Source organism: Erinaceus europaeus, chromosome 6, assembly GCF_950295315.1.
Source record: "Erinaceus europaeus chromosome 6, mEriEur2.1, whole genome shotgun sequence".
Lineage (NCBI taxonomy): Eukaryota > Metazoa > Chordata > Mammalia > Eulipotyphla > Erinaceidae > Erinaceus > Erinaceus europaeus.
Genome location: NC_080167.1, coordinates 50675203 through 50688597, shown reverse-complemented (window position 1 = coordinate 50688597; position 13395 = coordinate 50675203). Strand labels below are relative to the sequence as shown.

At 48.5% G+C, this 13395-nt stretch overlaps 1 protein-coding gene and 1 long non-coding RNA gene across 4 annotated transcripts in view; one reads left to right on the top strand and one right to left on the bottom strand.

Annotated features, from left to right (window-relative positions):
- Window positions 1–13395, bottom strand: part of CAMK1D (calcium/calmodulin dependent protein kinase ID) — a 268432-nt gene that overhangs the window by 189371 nt on the left and 65666 nt on the right. The window lies entirely within an intron of this gene.
- Window positions 4787–8224, top strand: LOC132539014 (uncharacterized). Its single transcript, XR_009550325.1, has 2 exons — window positions 4787–4969; window positions 8037–8224. It is a non-coding gene; the product is annotated as an uncharacterized LOC132539014 (long non-coding RNA).

The window sequence follows — 13395 nt, the reverse complement described above, 5'->3', positions numbered from 1 at the left end:
TGACAAGTCTAGCAGATGGAGACTTGTCTCAAGTGGCCTCCCCCAGGGCTCTGTTCTGGCTCCTACGCTATTTAATATTTACATCAATGACCTCCCAGAAACTTCTTCAAGGAAGTTCATCTACGCCGATGACATCTGGTGTGCAACTCAGGCATCCAAGTTCAACATCCTCGAGGAAATACTCACGAAAGACATGTCTCTGATATCTGATTACTGTAAAAAATGGCGACTCTAGCACTGCAAAACAGTATCATCTGTTTTCCATCTACACCATGCCTCGGCCTCGAGTGAGCTTAATGTGCAGCTTGGCGATACGAGAATCCGGCATGAAGCCCAGCCAGTCTATCTTGGCGTTACTCTCAATCGCACTCTGTCATTTCACGAACATCTCATAAAAACTGCAGCAAAGGTGGGCGCGAGGAATAACATCATTGCAAGACTGGCCAGCTCCTCATGGGGTGCGAGCGCTTCCACACTACGATCATCATCTCTGGCATTATGCTATTCCACTGCAGAATACTGTGCCCCAGTATGGTTCCGTAGCCCCCATGTCCACTTGGTCGATTCCAAATTATATTCCTCCATGAGGATAATTTCTGGAACCATTCGTTCCACCCCGGTTCCATGGCTGCCAGTTCTTAGCAACATCGCCCCGCCAGATATTCGTCGGGATGCGGCATCATCTAAGTTCATTTCCCACGTCTACGCTCGACCGGACCTGCCAATATACGCGGATATCTTCGCCCACCCTGTCCAACGCTTGACGTCTCGTCACCCAATCTGGTCCCCTACGCCTACACTGAACTTCTCTGTTCCAGACTCTTGGAAACAGAGTCGGCAGTCAGCTGAGGTAAAGAACAAACACCTCATCACAGACCCCTGTAAGCGTCAACCCGGCTTTGACCTAGCACGTTATGATTGGGCCCTCCTCAATCGCTATCGAACAGGCCATGGCCGGTGCGCCGCTATGTTCCATCGCTGGGGAGCCAGAGACGACCCGAACTGCCCCTGCGGCTACAGACAGACTATGACCCACATAGTCAATGACTGCCACCTCTCCAGATTCAAAGGAGGTCTCGAAACTTTACATTAGGCTCAACCTGACGCTGTTGACTGGCTACGGAAGAAAGGCAAACGCTAGAAGAAGTGTCTGCATGAGGAATCCACCTATAATAAAATTTTTTTTCTTTGTCTTTTTTTTCCTTTTTTTGAAAGAGATGTAGAGAAATTGAAAGGAAAGGGGGAGATTAAGAGGAAAAGATAGTGGAACATGAGGCAGCACAATCAGTTAAAACCAAATGTTACAATGCACAAGGACTTGGGTTCAAGCCCCCAGTCCCTACCTATAGGGTTAAGCTTCACAAGAAGAGAAGCACTTCCCTTTCAATTTCTGTATCTATGCAATAAATAAATAAAATATTTTTAATTACAAACTTTTTTTCGAACTGGAGTTGACCTATTGTTTGTTTTTTATCAGAGTACTGATCAGCTCTGGCTTATGGTGATGCTGAGGATTGAACCAAGGACCTCTGGTGCTTTAAGCATGAAAATCTTTTTGCAGAACCACTCTGCTATCTCTTCAGCCCCAAAATGACCCATTCAAATAGAAGTGAGCTGGATAACTGGAAAAGGCACATGGGAAATACGTCTCAGTTACATTCTCAGCAGACACTGAAATTGAAGCCATTGTTCATGTCTTGAACTACTAGAATGTCATGTGTGTTTGCTGCAGTTGTCAGAAAACAGTATTTATCTGTGCCTGGGAACTTTTCAGGAAGGAAAACTTCTTAAGGAGCACAGGTTTTACCTGGGGCTGCAGATGTTTGTTCTGAGATGATCAAAAGATAGAAAAACAGGCCTGCCTAGGAAGTAACCAGAATCTATTACTTCAGCCAACAGTTTATATTTCTCCTTAATTAACTGAAGTCTGTCAGCAGCAGTGTTTTGAACTCTAAATGAAAAGCTTTTCACTCAAACCAGAAATTCTATTGTTCAACCACTCTTACCCTACTGATTTCTTTTTTAAGATAGAGACAGCTGGGAGGGACTAGGGGGTGGTGGGGCTCACAGCATGAAAGCTTTCTTTAATGAAGCTGGGGGTCAGGCTTAAATCTGAGTCACGCATGTGAAAAAGCAGTTTTTGGGGTTGTCAGAAAGGTCATGACACATTTTGCACAGAAAAATATGTCATGACTTTTGCAACAGTCCAATATTTCACCACCACCACCACCCCCTTTTTTTTAAAGATGTTTATTTTTATGAGATACAGATGGAGAGATCTTTCTATAGGGAGAGAAAGAGCCTCTATCTAGAAAAAAGAGAGAGAGATCAACTCCCCACCAGAAGCAGTGGAATTGTACAGATGTGAATTCCTCACAACTCAAGAAAAAATAATAATAACATTTCTTTCCTAAACATACCCCTGCTAAGAGGAGGTGGCTGAAAAATAAACTGTAATCCAAACAGACAGAGAGGCTGGCCTGGCTCTAACATTCCCCAAAAGTAATCCCCTCCCCCTATCCCCTACCCCACCCCCCAACCCCCGATAATCTGGTTCTGTAGCTGAGTCTAAGCTGCTTCTAGGATTCACCTTCACCAGATGACCTGGGTGGTACATGGCTGAGGTCTTTATCATCTGCAAGGACTGGACTCCTGCCCAGCTTGCTCGAAACTCTAGTCCCGGACCCCACAGAGAATTCCCAGGCAAGTGGTGTGCAGGAGACATGCTGAGAATTCCACCACGCTCACTCCCCCAGGTCTTGAGGCCAAAGGCACTACTCTTGGGCCATTCCTTCAGTCTCCTGAACCACAGTGGGTCCACCCACTCATCCCACATGCTTGAAGACAACATCAATTCCCCATCTGTCATCCTCAGCTCAGGTGAGGGGAGGGGGCTTCCTCCAGGAAGCAAGCAGGACCACAGTGTGGGTCAGTCCACTTTAAGGCCCCACCCACACAAAGGGAGTCACTAAAACAGAAGGGACAACAGGGTGCTGTGTTGGGTGGATTCTTAATTAGTCATGATGACGCCTTCCTCCCTGAGAAATTGGATGTGTTGATGAATTCCTCCTCCCTTGACTTATTTGTGGCAGTGGGTTCTTTACTCAGCACCTGGGATCATTTCCTGAGAGTGTGAGTGTCTGCAGCCTAGGAAACATCATCTACACCTTCCAGTAAAATGCAATCTTGGGGAGTTGATTCAATGAGTGAATCATATGTGTGAGGCTCTGGGTTCAAGCCCCAGCACCACATGGGAGCACCATAACACTACATGGCACATGCAGAGCTTGGCATTCCAAGAAGCACGAGAAAAGAGGTTCTGGAAGCTGGAGGGTGGGGGGGACTCTGTGCTTAGCCAGACATAGGCTGCAAGATGGGGACTTCAAGATCAGCCTCACAAGGGCGGGGACACAGAACTTTAGTGGTGGTTGTGGTGTGGAACTATATATACTGTAATCTTACAATCTGGTAAGTCACTATTAATCAAAAATGAAAAATGAATGAAAAGTCACCTAAAGTCACAGCTGCCCCATGTCTGAATTTTATAATGGAATAAATTACTAAAAATAAATACAAGCATTCAAAGAAAAAGTAATAGACTTACTTGATCCTCTGCCCTCTGTTTGGTGTCCACTTTGCCAGGCCATTACTCAATTAACCACCAATGATACCTCCAGAAAACACAGCCCAGATGTTCCCAGATGTTTCCAGATGTCTTCTTTCCAAGCTTGAGATTCTGTCCTCAGATTCTTGGTCTTAGTCCCTTCAAGCTATTAGGACAAAATACCATAGACTAGGGGGCTCATCAACATCAGACACCCATTTCTCACTGCTGTGAAGGCCAGTTCAAGTTCAAGTTCAAGGTACTAATGAGACCACACTGCCTGTCTTCTCACTATGTCCTACGCTGTGAAAGGAGTAAGGGTGGGGGCACTCTGGAGTGTCATCAAGTAAGGACACTAATTCCACCCTAAGGTATCCACTCTCATGACCTTGTGACCCTCCCAAAAGCCTCACCTCCACAGACTATCACACACTAGAGTTTAGGCTTCATCATCTGACTCTGGGGAGCAGGAAGATACAGATGCTCTCCTGGACCACACAAACACTCATGGCTTCCTGTGACCCATAGATACATGAACACTGACAGGGGCAGGTGGTTCTGTGAAAGGCACAGAAATCTGATTGTCTCCAACTCAACGAGCATTCACCCACTTGCCAGTGTCTGCACCACACTCTTTTCCTTTCCATTACGCAGAGAACAGAGTGGGTAAATGAACCAGAACTCTGTTATGCAAAGACAGGAACAGCAGAGGGACCTGGGGCTCAGGCTGGCATTCTGCCTGTTACTTCCACGCCCACCCAGTCTCTTCCTTCTGCCTTCTCTCTCCTCCCCCTTCCCTATCTCACATTCCTGTCTTCCTCACCAGTTGGAAGCAGGGCCCCACACTCTCTGTCCATGCCCCTGAAGCCTCCCAGCCTGGGAAGAGAAGGATCTAACAAGTCAGAGTGTCCCCACACCCTGCCAGCAAGACAGGTCTACCCAGGAAGCTCTGCTGTTTCCCCACACTTATCACATACAGATTAACTTCTAAAGAAAGTCTCTCGCATCCTTTGCCTCCTGGACATACAGGTGGGGAAGGGACAACCAACCCTGGCCTCCAGAACCCAATGAGGGCTTAGCTAGAGAGGTCCCCACCTGGTGCAGGGGTTGCAGGGGTGCTCTCACATGGGGGCCCTGGAAGGATGTACCCAGGGAAACTTGGAGATGAGGAAGTGTGGCACTGGCCTGGCACTGGCTGGGGTCACCCACATCTCCTGGGCCAGAGCCTGCTGTCCCCGCATATCTAGGACATGGTGTTGCAACATGTTCCCTTGCACCAGGTGACATCCCAGGCCCAGCTCCAGGCATCAGGGCTCTGCAGCAAACACACCCAGGAGCAGACAGCCCACTGAAGGCAGAGGAGGGGTAAGGAGGGGCGAGGAGCTCAGGGCTGAGTGTGCAGGAGGCGGCAAGGGGTGTGAATATGGGGGGCACAAAGGAACTGCATATGCACAAGCCCACCCCTGGCACCCAAAGAAAAAGAAGATATGACAATTAAATTAAAATAAAAACCATAACAGGCTGAGGAGATGGCTCATCTGGTAAGGCACAGGCCTGACAATGAGTGAGACCCTGAACTCCAGCCCTGGCCCCACATGGGAACACCAGGGTAGCACTGGGGAGGAGCTGCAGGGATGGTGGAAAGGTGCTATGTGAGGAAAAACTGTGAAAGCATGAGGCTGAATGACGCCCCTTCACAAAACAGACTGGAGTCACCCTCTCCCAGTCTGGAATTGGGGGAGCGCCCCAGCCCCCACAGACAGGAAGCAGGACAGGGAGGAAGAAGGTATGCAAGAGAGTCATGTGGTGTAGAATCGGGAGAAGGCCTTAGAGGAAGTCTTGTGCTGACCTGATCCTTTCTCTGGGCTCCCTCCCAGGTATGCAGCTATACGCTGAGCAGCAGGCCCTGCTGTCACCACGGAGTGGGAGACCCTCACTCCGAACAAGCCTAGGATCCCAGAAGTAGCCTGATTCCACCCTGGGAACAGGAAGCACCATTCAGGGAGCCCGCTGGTGGGCTCAAACACCCCCCAACATTAGTCTATCTCCTCTCAGGGTACCTCCTGCAGACACTGCTTACCATGCAGGCCCAGGACTGGCAGACAGAGGGAGGGGATGGCACCCCACACAGTTCCCTTTGCGGGCAAGTCTGTAGCTGCTGCTGGCCAGGCAGAGGGAGGAACTCTGTGCTTGCCTGAGAAGGAAACATCATTTTATTGTTCTGGGGTCCAGGGGAGAGGGGGCATGGCTGGTGGTTGTCTGTCTTTTTCTCCAGATTCTCACCAAGTATACAGGAGGTGGTCTCTGACTACTCCTCCACCTGCCTCTGACCTTCACACCTTCTGAAAGTCTCCTCTCTCTCTCCTCTGCCAGCCCAGCTGTTAGGGGCACTCTGCAGGCCTGGAGGAAGGGGCAAGGACACCAGGAAGGCCCCCAATCACCCCGCTCATTCCCTCCCTCCAGAGAGGCCCTAAGAGGGTTACAGAGGTGATTGCTGCCACTCTTAGAGGGGGCCAACGCTATACACACACACCGACTCTGCCATCCCAATGGATCTGGAGCGGGGAGGGCTGGGGTCCTGGACACCATTGTCTCCTATGTCTCTGCATCTGCATTTGCCCCTCAGTTACAGGGGCAGCTCCACACCTACCAGGGCCCTGGAGGTCAAAGGCAGGGGCTCTGGGCATCCTGGCCTCTGGGGTCCCCTGTGCCCTCCTCCTTTAAAAGTCTGGGGGGTGGCAAGGTCACTGCAAGGACCTTAGAGGTGAGGTGAGATCCTTGCCTAGTCCCCATACACATAAGAGGACGTGCTTAATGCCACAGAAACGCAAAAGTCCTGTGTACACTCACCCAGTAGAGTGCGCACTGCCTTTAGTCTGAGCCCCAGCAACACATGGGAGCACCACAAGTAGCATTAGGAGGAGATCCGAGGATGGTAGAGCCTTGCTGTGGTGTCTCTCCTCTCTCTCTCACTCTCACTACTCTTCTCTCTCTAAATAAGAAGAATGAAAAGAGTGGGCTCTGGAGGCCACTCATTGGGTATTATGTGTGTGGGAGGCCCTGAGTCACTCCCCAGTATTGGTATGCTTCTGGATTCTGCTTATGAAGCCTTCTGATTTTATCATCACATTGGGTTCGCTTGTGTTGCTTGCTATGTGTTCTGTTTGCACGTCCACTGTTGACTGGGCACCCCCTGCCTCCAGGATATTGGTTTGGTCTCCCCCACACACACACATTTGGTTTAGTCATCGCTGGTTCATGCTTCTTCCTTCTCCCCGGCCCCTATCGTACGTATTTCCTTTGTTCCTGACTCTTCCGCCTGAGGAGAGAGATGCAGGATAGAATTGTGTTGTGATTAGGTTGTTGGACTGCATCCCTGCTCGTGAATAAAGATTGAACTGTGTTCTCAGCTCAGCCATGAGTCCCTGGTCGTCTCTGTCTCCCTCCTGCGAAGCTAATCCGGCACCCCAGGTGTTTTTTGTTGTTGTTGTTGTTTTTGCCTTCAGGGTTATCGCTGGGGCTCAGTGCTGGAATTACGAATCCATTGCTCCTGGCAGCCATTTTTTCCATTTTATTGGATAGGACAGAGAGAAATTGAGAGGGGAGGGGAAATAGAGAGGGGGGAGAAAGATAGACACCTGCAGGCCTGCTTCACCACTTGTGAAGCAACCTCCCTGCAGGTGGGGAGCTGGGAGCTTGAACCTGGATTCTTGTGCTGGTCCTTGTGCTTCTTACTTATGTGTGCTTAACCCAGCGTGTGCCACTACCTGACACTCAGTGCTATGTAATTTTTTAATTTAAAAATGGTTTTGACTCCCATTGCTCAGGGATTAAAGCCACAAAACCCTTATCCTTTGCTTTTTCTTTATATTTTAATTATGTATTAACATTGAAGTCAACTATCACAGAAAGATAAGCAATTTTACTCATTCAACAATTGTCTTGTTCACTATTTCCCAAATAAAGTGATTTGGGAAAAAATAAACTGTTCTTTTTAATTTATAAAAAATGGTTTTTAAATGATGCCCTCATAGTAAAGGGGCCAGTGGGGACACACCTGCCAGCCACTTCCCCTTTGCCCCCTTTTCCCAGAGACCCTCCCAGGCCTCTCCTATCAGACCCAGAAAAAGGAAGGTTCAAAGGGACTTAAGGAAACTGCCTAGGACTGCACCAATAGGAATGCACCAGACTTTCATGCCTAGACTCGGAGGTCCCAGGTTCAATGCCCAGCAAAGCACCACCATAAGCCAGAGCTGAGCAGTGCTCTGGTGTCTCCTCTCCTCTCTCTCTCTCTCTCTCTCTCTCTCTCTCATTGAAGTAAACAAATGATCCTTTTTAAAGCTACCTAATAAAACAAAGTCCTATTAAATAGCAAGATACTTTAATCTCCTTGACATATTCATCATCTAACTCAAACCATTCTTTCCACCAGGACATACTACCCCACATGACATCATGGACAGGTTCCTGGAAAGTGCAAACAAGGAAGCCAGAGGGACAGAAGTTAAAAGACAGGAACAGAGTGAAGATCTTATGACAGATTTTGGGAGCCAAGAACATACTCCAACTCCTAGAGACCCCAAAACAGTTCTAATATAAAACCCTCATCCAGATCATTCATTCACTCATGCATTCACTGTCCCACCCAACCATTCCAGGCCAGAGTCCCAGAAGTCACAGCATCTCGTGTATCTCAAGGTTATGGTAGGCCCCACCCTGGACAGGACACTACACCCACAGTGTGATGGAGATCCCTCAAGGGCACGCCTCTGGGGTTGGGGAAGGAACCCACATGGAGAGTGGGAGTGATGAAAGGCCACTGAACAAAACCACGGTATTCGAGGACCTGCTATCTAGGGCAGCCTTTGTGATAAAGGCACACCAGTTTAAAAATAGGTCCCAGAGCTGCCTTGTTGGTGTACAAGATTCTGAGAAAGCGAACATGAAAGACAGCCTGCAGGGACATCCACGCAGTCTTCCTGGATCCAGTCTCCACTTGCCCCTGACACTTCTCCCTGGATCTCCAGGGCCGGCGTGACCCTTAGCTCTAAGAGGGAGAGCTAACACTGGCGCCATGGGCCCCTCAGGGGACATGCCGTACTTCCATCTCGGTTCCAGCCCAGCTGTCTGAAAGAACTCAGGCAAGTCTCAGCATCGGTGTACGCAGTGTTTTTATCTGGGATGTGGGCATAATACCTTTCCCATTCATAAGGATGAAATGAACGAATATCGATAATTAATATCCATGGCACCCTCCACAGTGCCTGCACGGAACCCAGAGCATGTGGGCACTGTCGCCAACACTGGGGTAAACCATCTGCTTCTGAAGCTTGACTCCTGTGTGGGCCACTTTTGAGAACAGTGACCTTTCACCTCCACATATCACTCTTGTGACACCTACAACTTCTGTGAGTCAGGGAGCAGCTCAGCCAAAGGCCCCAGATTCCTTCTCCAGAGCAGAGCATCAGAGCATCTGCAGGTGTGGGACAAGCACCGCATTTCTCAGCATTCAAAAAGCACAGACTGCGGCTTTAATATGGCTCAGTGGGTAGAGCATATATCTTAGCCAGGAATGAGGCCCTGGGTTCTGAACACAATTCTTCTACTAGCATTTGCCCTTCTTCCGTAGCCAGTCAACAGCGTCAGGTTGAACACAGTATACTACATGGGAGCACTATGGACAGCATGGGGGCAAGCTCCATGGAGGGGTGATATGGTCTCTGTCTCTCTTCCACTCTACACCTTCCTTGCAAGTACACAGATTTAAAATTTTGAATTAAGGTGCTCACTCAGAAATATCATGTTCAAAACCCTTGGTTTAAAAGTTCCAGATGCTGGGAGTCGGGCAGTGGCGCAGTGGGTTAAGCACACGTGGCGCAAAGCGCAGGGACCGGCGTAAGGATCCTGGTTCAAGCCCCTGGGTCCCCACCTGCAGGGGAGTTGCTTCACGGGCGGTGAAGCAGGTCTGCAGGTGTCTATCTTTCTCTCCCCTCTCTCTGTCTTCTCCTCCTCTCTCCATTTCTCTCTGTCCTATCCAACAACAAAGCAACGTCAACAATGGCAATAATAACCGCGACGAGGCTGCAACAACTAGGGCAACAAAAAGGGGGGAAATGGCCTCCAGGAGCGGTGGATTCATGGTGCAGGCACCGAGCCCAGCAATAACCCTGGAGGGGAAAAAAAAAAAGTTCCAGATGCTATATCATTCCATCCTGACTTCCCTAGGCTTCCCTGAGCAGATGACCTCACCAATGCTTCCTGGAACCTCATCTCTTCAGAGCCCTACCGCACACTAGGGAAAGACAGAAACAGGCTGGGGGTATGGATCGACCTGCCAGCATCCATGTCCAGTGGAGAAGCAATTACAGAAGCCAGAACTCCCACCTTCTGCACCCCAAAAAAGAGTATGGTCCATACTCCCAGAGGGATAAACAATAGGGAAGATTCCAGTGGAGGGTATGGGACACAAAATTCCCATGGTAATGGGAACAGTGTGGAATTATACCCCTATTATCTTATATTCTTGTAAATCAATATTAGATCACTAATTTAAAAAAAAACTTCATTGAATCCCTGGTGCCACATAAAAATAGGAATGGGGGAGGGGAGTTGAAGTGGTACACCCAGTAGGGCACACACATGTTGCCATAAACAAGGACCCGGGTTCAAGACCCCACTCCTCCCTGCAGGAAAGAAGCTTCATGAAGAGTGAAGCAATGCTGCAGGTGTCTCTCTTTCTCTCTCCATCTCTCCCCTCCCCCCTCAATTTCTCCCTGTCCTATCAAAAGAGAGGGGTGGGGTAGAGAGAGAAAAATGAAAAGAAAAAGGAAAGAAAGGCTGGCTACTGGGAACTTATGCAGTATTGATGCAAAGAACAACAGAAAATTCCCAGAATATTACATTTAACCAGAAATCTACAAAAATATACAATCGGAAAGTAACTGTTAGCTTTTAATGCACAGGTATTTTTAAGCCTGAAAAAAGAGTAAGAGTTTGCTTCTGAGTGGAATGATTAGAGCTGGAAGAACATTATTCTTTATACAGCAGACAGTGGAGAGGGGGGAAGCCCACTAGTTTACAAAGCAGATGTATATGGACTACAGGGAAAGCTGAGGTTTTCAAAAACATTAGAGAAACTCATTAGGACGTTTGAGAGGAAGTGGAGACCTCAAGGATAACTGTGTTTATGATAATGGACATTTTGAGGCAATCTGAAAAACCTACTTATCTATTTGCACATCAATATGTGAATTGCTTAGATATATCTTTGGACTCAAGGGAAAACCCAAGGCCAAGAGAGACTTCACTCAGTAGAGTTCACACTTTCCATGCATGAGGTTCTGGGCCCCACAAAGGTGCACCATGGATAGCACAAGTGGGGTCCCTCTCTCTCTCTCTCTCTCTCATCTCTCTCTCATCTCTCATCTCTCTCTCATCTCTCTCTGTGCCTCTGTTAAACAGTAAAGAATAGGAAATTGACCAGGGAGGTCACTCAAAGGTTTCATGCAAGCATGAGGCCCTGGGTTCACTGGGTTCATTCCCTAGCACTTCATAAAAAATGAAGAGGGGGAAGGGGGTAAAATCCAGAAGCATATGAGCAGAAACTCATGAATTTTCTGGCATTCATTCGTCTACTTAAATATCAGAACATGCCCTTAAGAACATGTTCAAAATTTAATAATAGTAATAACCTAGCAAAAAAGCAAAATAAAAAGAATGGAGCAAATAGCCTGCCAGCAATCACACATTTCTTTAAGAACTGACTACACACAAAGGTTTAAAGGAGTGACATTAAGCCTTTTCTCCAGGATCATTCCAACCAGCTTGCTTGCCAAGTGATAATATAACATTATTCTCTCCAGAAGCTGCGCATTTAAAAACCAGATACTCAAAGCCTTATTAAGTGATCCTTTATGACCAGCAATTTTTGCAAAGACCATTCTTCTATTAGCTTTTCCTGGAGGGGCAGGTTCTAGCGGGGACCCTCATAGTTTCTGCCATTATGTCATTGTTTGTTTATAAACTAACAGCTCCTGGGGAGGGAGGAAAGGGTGCCTTTTGATTTCCATATCTAAAGCAGAAGGGGGTAAGCCCATAAAAGGAATACTGTACATGTCTGCCTTTCTTGGTGAGGCCTGGGGTGGGGGGAGACAGTGTTTCCTCTCTGCACCCTCTCCCCCAAAGAGAAGAGTCACCCTCATGTGTGAGTTGCCTGTCCAGCAGGAAACCAAGCATCTATACTTCTCCTTGTGGGAAGGGGCTGTGGGGATCCCTGATCCTCTCACTCAGAATGCTGGTGCAACTCACAAGCATAGCATTTCTGGGGGAGGGGGCCCTCTAAATAGAATTTGGGTAGCTTGTGCCAGGTCCTGGGCTCAGAGGGGCAGGGGGCTGGTAGGGTCCTGGAACATGAGGAGCACCCGCCCATGGGTAGCACATGCCCTCTGCTCTGCCCTCTCTCCTTCCTGGCACCCAACAAGCTACAAGTCTTCATTCTCTGGGCGGCATCTCCCCACCATGGGAGAAGCAGATTTCTGAGGGATTCATGACCCCATCTTGAGGATGCCATGCTGTAGGGGCTGCCGAAGGTGGATGGGTTTTGGGACGGAAAATAAGGAGAGACAACTGTATCCCTGAGCCCCACTGGCTGCCTGCCTGGATCCATGAAGCAAAGCAGAAGGGAGCTAACCCTGGACCAGAACCCAAGCCACTGCACAGGCTGCTGCTGCAAGGCTGAAGAGAGGTGGCTGAGCGGCACCCTGGAGAGTAGGGCAGTGCCCCCTCCCATCCCATAGTGGGGCTGGGCAACGACCTCTCCTCACTGACTAGGGCCCACGGTCAAACCACACTCAACTTTCCCACCCCCAATGCAGAGATTCAACCCCTCTATGGGGCCTTCTAGAAGTCTCCACACCCATCTCTGCCAGAGAGGCCACACCTGGTGCTTGTTCCCAGTCAGAGGTAACCTAGGTCAACACAGACCAGGGAATGGCTGTCCTCTGCCCACCGTCCCAGAGGTGATGTTTAGCCTCCTCCTTCAGGAGTCGTGAACACAGAACGACATGCCACAGATGACAGCAGAGGGTGAAGCTGACCCACCTATAGGCCTGGAGTCATCAGACTGAACTGAGGGACCCAACTGACAGAGAGCTGGGCAGTGAGGTTCCAATGGGTTCTCGTGCCTCCTGCTCTGCACTCGGGGTCCTCCCACATGGGCTGAACGCACCAACAGAACAGAAACACAGCTTCAGCACATGTCCTGCTGCCTTGCTCATACCCACTCTCCTTCCAGCATCTCACTCATTCAGTCATGGGGGGGGGGGGTCTCGTTGTACTCACTATTTATTATTTTTTTTACATACACTTTTTTTTTCTTTATTGGAGAATTAATGTTTTACATTCAACAGTAAATACAATAGTTTGTACATGCATAACATTCCCCAGATTCCCATTTAACAATACAACCCCCACTATGTCATTCATCATCTTTCATGGACCTGTATTCTCCCCACCCACCCACCCACCCCAGAGTCTTTTACTTTGGTGCAATACTCCAATTCCATTTCAGGTTCGATTTGTGTTTTCTTTTCTAATCTTGTTTTTCAACTTCGGCCTGAGAGTGAGATCATCCCATATTCATCCTTCTGTTTCTGACTTATTTCACTCAACATGATTTTTTCAAGGTCTATCCAAGATCAGCTGAAAACGGTGAGTCACCATTTTTTATAACTGAGTAGTATTCCATTGTGTATATATACCACAACTTGCTCAGCCATTCATCTGTTGTTGGA